General features: G+C 43.7%; 1 long non-coding RNA gene across 1 annotated transcript; it reads left to right on the forward strand.

Moving 5' to 3' along the window:
- The first annotated feature begins 631 nt into the window (after positions 1–631).
- LOC119799072 lies at positions 632–1106 on the forward strand. The gene is made up of 3 exons (XR_005282807.1): positions 632–684; positions 845–949; positions 1071–1106. It is a non-coding gene; the product is annotated as an uncharacterized LOC119799072 (long non-coding RNA).
- Positions 1107–9578: the final 8472 nt, after the last annotated feature.

Raw genomic sequence — 9578 nt, forward strand, 5'->3', positions numbered from 1 at the left:
ATATTGCATCTTCTAATATGTTTCCTTAAAGACTGTTTAGGACAGGAAGCTACAAAAAGTTAAATGACCATAAACTCAATGTAAACCCCTAGCTATTATTATTTTATGTTTATTTTATTTATTTGTTTATTTATTTATATGTTTGTTTCCCTTGTTTTATTTTTATTTATTTTTTACATTATATGTCTCATTCTTTTTAAAGTTATAATGTCACCAACTGCTGTATATCTTTGTTTGATGTTTGAATTACTCTGTATTGTTACACGGAATTGCCAATAAAGCAAAAAAACAAAAAAACATGATGACGCAGCTGTTCTTCCGAGTCCTTCCGTATAACAATGCTATACTCAGAAGAACTTTATCTCCAGTTCCTTTGTTTGGATTTGGCTGGTATGTGATCAATGGCTGGACGACATCCCCCGTTCAACTCGCCTTCAACTCCTCTTGGACGCGATGGCGACTCTGCAGTCAAACAACTGTGCGGAAGAGACGAACTCAAAGAAGAGAAGCTAGTGGTAAATATATGTTCGATTACTGCTAGCTAAGCTAAAAGCTAAAGCTACGGCTAATAGTAGCCTTGCAAGAACAAGCTTTATTAAAGTGTATTTTTTGTGATTCACACGAAGCAGTACGCCGTCTTCACAACTCGGAGACAAATTGCAGGCGCTATGAACCGGAGCAAGGGTAAGAGTTAAAGAATATGCTTTCATTCTGCGGTAAAAGGAAATAGATACGGATAGATACCGATCATAACTGTACATTTTGTTTTCACAGAGTAATCTCGCCTCATAATGAGGCTATGACCTCCTATTATTCATACCACTCTCATTTAATTGTTTTCCAGCTGCCTGTAAGACGTATTATGAGACAGTACGCAGGAGCTTCAGATATACGCAGCCAGAGAACACGTTGCGCGCGGAAGCTGCCAAGCATTCAGAAAAGAAAGAGAGTAAGACTTTATTTGGTGACTATTTTTCAGGTGCATTGATAGATGTGTTGTGTGTCCATACGCAGTGCATCCGATCGCATAGTGCTGATTCATTGTTTTTTTTTTTTTTTTTTTTTTACAGCTGCTGGAATCGAGGCAGAGTGTGCTAGCTCATGAGTAAGTGGAACTCTGGAAGTCCGCCACCGTCGACCTCATGTCTGACGAAGAAGATGGCGTCATTGGCGGATGGATTGTACGGCCGCCGCCATTTCGTAGGCCGGATCTCTCTGAACTCTGTGTTAAGCTGCAGTCCCGGTTAGAAGCGATGCCGAAGTACAGGGCCACGCACAGTAGGCGTCTGCACATCGAACCTGCCTCGGAGGGAATGCTGCCTGTTCGGGGTTGTTTGCCTCCTCCAACCCCGAGGAGGCAAACAGACAGTTCACGGAGTTGTAATTTTTGGATACGCATGTGTGGGCAGATCCTCGCGTTGCATATAGTTGTGTTTGTTTTAATAAAGCTCTTTCTTTGCATAAACAGCTTCCTGGCAAATGTTCATTTCCTGTATAAATTCATTCATGTCCTTGATGGTAGCCTAATAATTGTGTAGTAGTGTAGGATAACATAAATACACAGCATATGAATGAATAAATATATGAATAAATAAATAAATATATATTTATATTTATATATATAAATATATATATATAAATATATATATATATATTTACATATATATTTATGTAAATATATATGTATATATATATATATATATATATATATATATATGCCAACCAATCACGAGCGATTTTAGTCTGGCAACGTGTGGTTGCCAATCACGACCGATTTTACTTGTTTGAGAATAGTGGTTTCAGCCAATACTGAGTAGGTTATTCAAGCCAGACCTGGCCAGCCGCGCGGGTTCGCTGCATTCATATGCTAATTAGGGCCTTTAGTACAGCTGATCGCTCTCCACATACGTCAGAGTCCGTTTCCGACAATTTTGTTGCACTGACAAATGGCGACAAGCGCGGGTAGCAAATTGTCGGAAACTGGCGAAAATTAGGGAGATCTGCGGGAGTTTACGGGGACTAAAATCTCACTTTTCAAGCAGTGAATGAACTGGTTCTTGGCTCGGTAGACAGGTCACAAGGGGAACACCCCTGAGGAGGACAGAGGAGTTAGTGTAGATCCAGGTAAACTGCAGGTTTTCAGATGTTGGAGTAAATACCTGCTCAAAGGTGGAGCGAGCTGCAGGGGGGGAACCTTGAGGGTCCAGAGGCTAGTCGGCAGGCAGAGGGCTGAGGGCAGAGGCTTAACTGATTGCAGGCAGGCAGAGGGCAAAGGCAGAGGCTTAACTGAGTGCAGGCAGGCAGTTTCCAGACAGAGATAATTCTCCAGGATTTCAGGTCTCCAGACAGGACTCAATCTGTGAGGCAGAGAGAAACAGGGTCAGGCAGGTTCATAAAAAATCAGAGATTCAGATCTGGTTGTTTGGCTCAGGTCTAGCTCTACCATTACTGGCAAACACTCTGGCAGGGAAGTGTTAGCCTCCTCCTCCTTAAATAGGGCTTCCTGATGAGCAGATGGAAGACAGGTGTTGCAGTCAGCTCATGCCCCCAGAAGATCTCGTGCGCCCTCTGGTGGAGAAAGTGGACAAAGCCTCCAGATCCCAACAGTACCCCCCCTCAACGACCGCCACCTGGCAGTCCAAAAGAATAGGAAGGAAGAGAATCATAGTACTCAGAAAGGAGAGCAGGGTCTAGAATAAAAGAACCGGGAACCCAAGTTCGCCCTCCAGTCGATCAGGTACTGCCAACCTCGGCCCCGGGAGTCTACGATCCGGTGAACGGTGTGTGCAGGATGTCCATCAATGTCAAGGGGGGAGGAGGGGAGTCGGAAGGAGGGCAAAGAAGGCTGGTCAGGACGGGTTTGATCTGGGACACGTGGAAAGTGGGATGGATCCGGAGTGAAAGAGGGAGATGCAGGCAGACAGCAGAAGGATTGATGATGGTGTCGATCTTGTACGGGCCAATGAAACGGGGAGACAATTTTCTTGACATGGATTTTAATGGTATGTCACGGGTAGAAATTCAAACCTGTTGCCCTGGTGAGTATGTGGGAGCTAGGCGTCTTTTCCGGTCTGCGAATCGGCGGTTCTGTTCAGATGAACGGTTCAAAGTTGCAATGATGTTTCTCCAGACTTTGCGACATCTGCGGATGTGGTGATGGACAGAAGGGACTGAGATTTCCTTCTCGTCGGCAGGAAATAACGGAGGTTGGTACCCTAAGTAGATTTCAAAGGGGGAGAGACTGGTAGCAGAAGAGATATGAGCATTGTGAGCATACTCCACCCAATGCAGGTACTGACTCCAGTTAGCCGGGTTGGTTGACGTGAAGCATCTGAGGGTGGACTCCAGCTCCTGATTCATGCATTCAGTTTGGCCGTTTGACTGAGGGTGGTAACCAGAAGTTAGTGAAATCTTGGTTTCGAGAGCAGAACAAAAATGTTTCCAAACCTGGGCTGTGAATTATGGTCCTCTGTCAGACAGAATCTCCTGCGGGATGCCGTGTAATCTGAAAACGTGCTTGGTTAGAAGAAGAGCTGTTTGAAAAGCGGTGGGAAGTTTTCTCAGAGGGATGAGATGGCAGGCTTTGGAGAATCTATCGATTATAGTGAAAATGGTGGTCATACCCTTGGATGCCGGTAACCCTGTGACAAAGTCGATAGCTATGTGGGATCAAGGGCGTTTGGGAACAGGCAGGGGATGAAGGAGACCAGAGGGAGGCTGATGAGACGGTTTATGCACAGGGCAGGGCAGGCTAGAACAAACTCCTTTATGTCCTTGTGGAGTGAAGGCCACCAAAACCGACGGGAAATCAGGGCTACAGTTCTACTGACCCCAGGATGAGCCGAAAACTTAGAGGAATGCATCCAGTGAATTAATCTGGACCTTACAGATGAGGGGACGCACGTCTTGTTAGGCGGACCAGTGCCGGGATCAGGTTCAGAAGTTTGGGCCTGTTTAATCGGGTCAGATATTTCCCAGGAGACAGTTGCGACAGTACAGCTAGCTGGTAAAATATTAGCAGGAGATTCAGGTTCATCAGGAGCATATAGGCGAGATAGAGCGCCGAGTTTAATGTTTTTAGAGCCAGGCCGGTAGGAAATGATCAGGTTGAACCGGGAGAAAAACAGAGACCATCGGGACTGAAGGGGATTGGATCTTTTGGCAGATTGAATGTATGAAAGATTTTTGAGATCTGTCCATACCAAAATGGGATGCTCTGTGCCCTCCAGCCAATGCCGCCATTCTTCCAAAGCCAGTTTTATGGCGAGAAGTTCTCTATCACCAACGTCATAATTTTGTTTAGCAGGGGTGAGTCTGCGGGAGAAAAATGCACACGGATGAGTTTTCTGGTCAGAATCAGAAACTTGGGACAGAACAGCCCCCACCCCTGAATCAGATGCATCCACCTCCAGAATGAACTGTTTGGAGGGGTCCGGTTGAATGAGGATGGGTGCATTGTGAAAACAGAGCCTTGAGTTTCTTGAAGGCAGCCTCAGCCTCAGTAGACCAGTGAAAAGTTCTTTTGACTGAGGTTAAGGCTGTTAAAGGCTGGGCTGTTTGACTGTAGTTTCGGATGAATCTGCGGTAAAAGTTGGCAAACCCCAGAAATCTTTGCAGTTGTTTCCATTTCTCAGGAGTGGGCCAGTCCAGAACCGCCTTGATTTTATCCTCTGACGGCCTCACATGCCCGCCCTCAAGCACAAAACCTAGGAAAGTGACAGATGGGCGATGAAACTCACATTTTTCTGCCTTCACAAACAGTTTGCTCTCCAGAAGTCTTTGCAGGACCAAACGGACATGTTTCTGATGCTCGGAGATGGTTTTAGAGTAAATCAAAATGTCATCTAGGTAGACAAACACAAAAACGTTCAAAAAATCCCTCAAAACATCATTCACCAGAGCCTGGAAACAAGCTGGGGCGTTAGTCAGACCGAAGGGCATTACTAGATACTCGAAATGTCCCAGAGGTGTTTTAAAAGTTGTTTTCCATTCATCTCCTTCACGGATTCTGAAAAGGTGATAAGCGTTTCTCAGGTCTAACTTGGTGAACACAGTGGCACCCTGAACCGGCTCAAAGGCTGAAGCTAACAGGGGTAACGGGCATTTGTTCTTGATGGTTATTTGGTTTAACCCTTGGTAATCAATACAGGGTTGCAGAGATCTGTCTTTCTTACTGACGAAAAGAAACCGGCTCCGAGTGGAGATAAAGATGGTTGGATTATTCCAGCGGCTAGTGACTCATTGATATATTTTTCCATAGTTTCCCTCTCAGGTTTGGAGATGTTATAAAGCCGACTGTTAAGGAGAGGGGCCCCAGGGAGAAGATCGATGGATGCAGTCATATGGTCGGTGTGGAGGGAGAGAAAGGGCTCTAGCCGTACTGAATACAGGAGCCAAATGATGATAGTCAGGGGGTATGGCGGAGAGATCGGGTGGGTCAGCCTCCTGACAGCTAGCTGGTGACTGAGTCGGAGGGGCGGCGGAGCGGAGACAGGAACAATGACAGGGAATAGACCAGGACTCCACGTGTCTTTTAGACCAGTTAATATGTGGGTTATGGAGTTGAAGCCAATCAAATCCCAGGACTACAGACAAGCTTGCAGATGGAAAAACATAAAACGAGAGGATCTCTCTATGATTTCCGGAGATCAAAAGCTCTAGAGGTTTGGTTTGGTGCGTAATCTGTGGTAGTTGTTTACCGTCTAACGCAGAAACTCTTAGGGGCTTAGACAGAGGAATAATTTCGATGTTTAATTGTTTGACCAAACTGGAATCAATTAAGTTCCTTTCACAACCAGAGTCAATCATGGCTGACAACGTGAGGGATTGATCCTTGAAAAACAGAGTAGCGGGTAACAGAAGTCGAGGAGATTTTTCAGCTTGAAGATGGTCAGCCAGACTCCTCATTTCCTCTGGCGGACCCCGGCTTTTACCTTAGCGGGACAGGTCGAGACAAAGTGCCCTGGTTCTCCACAGTACATACATAGGTTTTGTTTGAACCTCCTTTGTCTCTCTTCAGACGAGAGTCTGGTGTAACCGATCTGCATGGGCTCAGCTTCAGAGGGTACTGTGGAAGGAGAGACATCATTAGCTCTTTCAGGAAGAACAGATACTGGGAAAAAACGACTCTTAGATTGGGCTTTGGACCTGGCTCTCAGCCTGTTATCTAGGCGGATAGTCAATTTTATCAGCTCCTCGAAAGACTTAGGTTCATCAAGAGTTGCCAACTCGTCTTCAATAGACTCATCAAGGGAGTGAAAATAAGCGCTCTTAAGCGCTGATTCTTCCCAACCGGAAGCGACCGCTTTAACCCGGAAGTCAATAGAAAAATCTGCCACTGTTCTGTTTCCCTGCTTTTATTCAAGCAATCCACGGGATTCAGTGGTCTTATCTGTGTCTTGGTTGAAAACTTGTTTGAATTCCTTAATGAATTCCTCAAAAGTACAACCATAATTTATCTCGGAAGAGAATTTGGCTTCCGCCCACTTTAGGATTTCCTAAAAGCGCGTTCACGAGTCTACAGAAACCGTGGCAGACCAAACCAGACGAAAGTGCGCATTCAGCTCAGCAAAGAACTCATGCTCTTCCTCAACACTGAAGTCCTCAGACATTTTTCTTTCGTTGTTTCTTTCTTTGCACAGGTAAACAGCACATTTCCTCTTCTACGCTTGCATTATCGGCAGAGCAGACGCTGAATGCGCACTTTCGTCTGGTTTGGTGTGCCGCGGTTTCCGTAGACTCGTGAACGCGCTTTTAGGAAATCCTATACACTACTGTTTATGCTCTAAAAACATTCTAAATGGCTTCGTTTCGAGTGAATTATTGACGCTACCCACTCAGGACACTTGGAATACATTGGACGAGCAGTATGGAGGAATATTGACACGTTTTTTGTGGACTTTTATGGACCTTTCTGCCTCGGGCGCCACAGACCTCCATTATTTGAATGTCAGCAGACAGCAAGAAGCCTCCCAGATCTCCAGATGCATTTGAGATATCAAAAAAGTACTCCAGAGTGTTGTTCAGCATGGGGGTGAGAAGAAAATGAAGGCTAATCATGTTTTGGGTGTACTATTCCTTTAACTGAGTGCAGGCAGGCAGAGGGAGAGGCTTAACTGAGTGCAGGCAGGCAGATTCCAGACAAAGATAATTCTCCAGGATTTCAGGTCTCCAGACAGGACTCAGTCTGTGAGGCAGAGAGAAACAGGGTCAGGCAGGTTCATAAAAAATCAGAGATTCAGATCTGGTTGTTTGGCTCAGGTCTAGCTCTACCATTACTGGCAAACACTCTGGCCGGGAAGTGTTAGCCTCCTCCTCCTCCTTAAATAGGGCTTCCTGATGAGCAGATGGAAGACAGGTGTTGCAGTCAGCTCATGCCCCCAGGAGATCTCGTGCGCCCTCTGGTGGAGAAAGTGGACAAAGCCTCCAGATCCCAACAACTTGCCTCTCCATCTAGAGAAATGTATGCCTGCTCTGTGCCAGCTGATACCATTGACTGTCCTATAGCTCTCTGCACAGACATAAAGTGGTTGGAACAGTTGAAATCTATAAAGAAACGTTAGACATTTTAAGAAATTTATTTATTGATCTTACAACGCTCATATTAGCCCAATGCTGATACTAACTTGGGATCAATGCGATTGGTATTTCAGATTGATCTGCCCATCTCCTCCTCATTTCGCAAAAGTATGCTGGAAGTTTCCAGAGCATTAAAGAATTAACATTGACCGTCCTTAAAATTTCCCTCAATTAAATATAATAGAGTAGCTCAGGGACATGATGTTTAGGTGTTTAGACTGTCCAGGGCCTCAGTTATAACCTGGTCAGGATCTTGACGGATATATCCATATTACGTCCTCTAATAAAGAGCATGGTATGAATTTAGGCATTCATATAAGTTCAGTTTAATATAACAGAAACATGTCAACAACTTTGTCTTAAATTAATGAAAATAGTTCATCTAAATGGTTATTGATTCAGAAGTGTTGCTGGTAATGTTTGGTTTATTGAAAGGTTTTATCTGTGCCTGTGCAAATGGGTTTGGTTGACATCGAAGCGCAGACTCCAATAACTGCAGTGCGGGAACTATAAATCAGATATCTGACAACAGTACTGCTGCTGAACCCCAGCAAAAAATGAACTTAGCACATAGAACAGTAGTCAGTTTATTGGCCTGCTATGTGAGTAAACTGTTAAAGTTACTAGATGACAGGGCTTAAAGTCATAGAGAAGCGGCTGTTCCAATGGTTGCATTTCCGAATTCTCCCGAGTGGTGCCCGACTTTATTTATTAAGATGCTATGACTGAAAAAATTTGATTAACAGATGACCGTTGATATATGATTGGCCGAATTTAGGTGTTCAGGCTGACGTATAACTAACTGGCCTGCAGAAGATAACGAAAACCTGCCCACAGATTTTAAGACAGGGTTTATTTAAAATTAGAAATTTTCAAACTTTTTGGACAATATCGTCTAATAGAGTACATTTATATACATGTTTAAGCCAGAATGATTTGATAATTTATTTATGACTTCCCTACGACTTTAAGGCTGATATATACTTGCGCGTGGGGTTGTTGCACCGGTCTGTGCACAGCCCCATAGAAGCGATGTACAGCAGCAGCCATTCAAAATGACCCTTTCCAGTCAAACGGCAGCCGAATGACATCCCAGTTCCCTCCAACTCCCAGCAAAATCCCACTTGAGTGAACCCCTCCTTTTCCTGGATGTGCATATTTTTTTTACTCTGACTCCCCCCTTTCACTGAATTACAGGGTCTGACCAGGAGATAATGCTTCTCTTTAGATCTTAATGCCCACAAATGATGACAGAAAGAACATATCAGTACAAAGATTGATGTTTAAAAAGGAATTGTAGGGGACCAGCCAAGGACCCATAAAGGAAAATGGGGAAATTTTCAATGGCTATTACTGTACACTTTTATAGCCGACGCAGATGTAGTTGCAGTACTGGCAAAAGCCACAGGCGGGCAGTGAACAACATAAGAAGCAGAAATGCAGGAAAAAAAAAGAGAAGAAACACATCCCACTTCCAAAATGGCCAGCGCAGTATTGTTTATTTAAGAATGTATGATTATTGAAGAACAGGATGTGTGTTTATGGCAGTTACACAGAAATATAGTGTGGAATAATACGGTAGGTTTACCGTATTATTCCACAAATGTTCCACAACTGTTTGTTGCTCAGGATTTTGTTCTTTTTTTCAAAAAGAGAGTGTCCCATAACTAGGAAAAAGGTTTTGTTATTTAATAACTATTATTATTTAATTTAATTATTATTCTTAATTTATTTTATTTTTTTGGTAGGATTTACACTAAATATGTTTTACTGACAAGTGCTGATGCTAAAAGTGTATGTAGCCTACTACACATGTGGTGGCACATTTGTTCTTATGGCAAGTAGAACATTAAAATAAAAGTGCTCTTTAATCTAATTTTGAACTTATTCTTGGAGTTTGTGTTTACAATGCAACTTATCATGATTAATCAGGCAAATTATACGGTTAATTGTAATTGAAGATTTTAATCATTGCCCTGCTCTACTTTTTATCCAAACTC

The sequence above is a fragment of the Cyprinodon tularosa genome, unplaced genomic scaffold, assembly GCF_016077235.1.
Source record: "Cyprinodon tularosa strain WSP-4 unplaced genomic scaffold, ASM1607723v1 ctg1173, whole genome shotgun sequence".
NCBI lineage: Eukaryota > Metazoa > Chordata > Actinopteri > Cyprinodontiformes > Cyprinodontidae > Cyprinodon > Cyprinodon tularosa.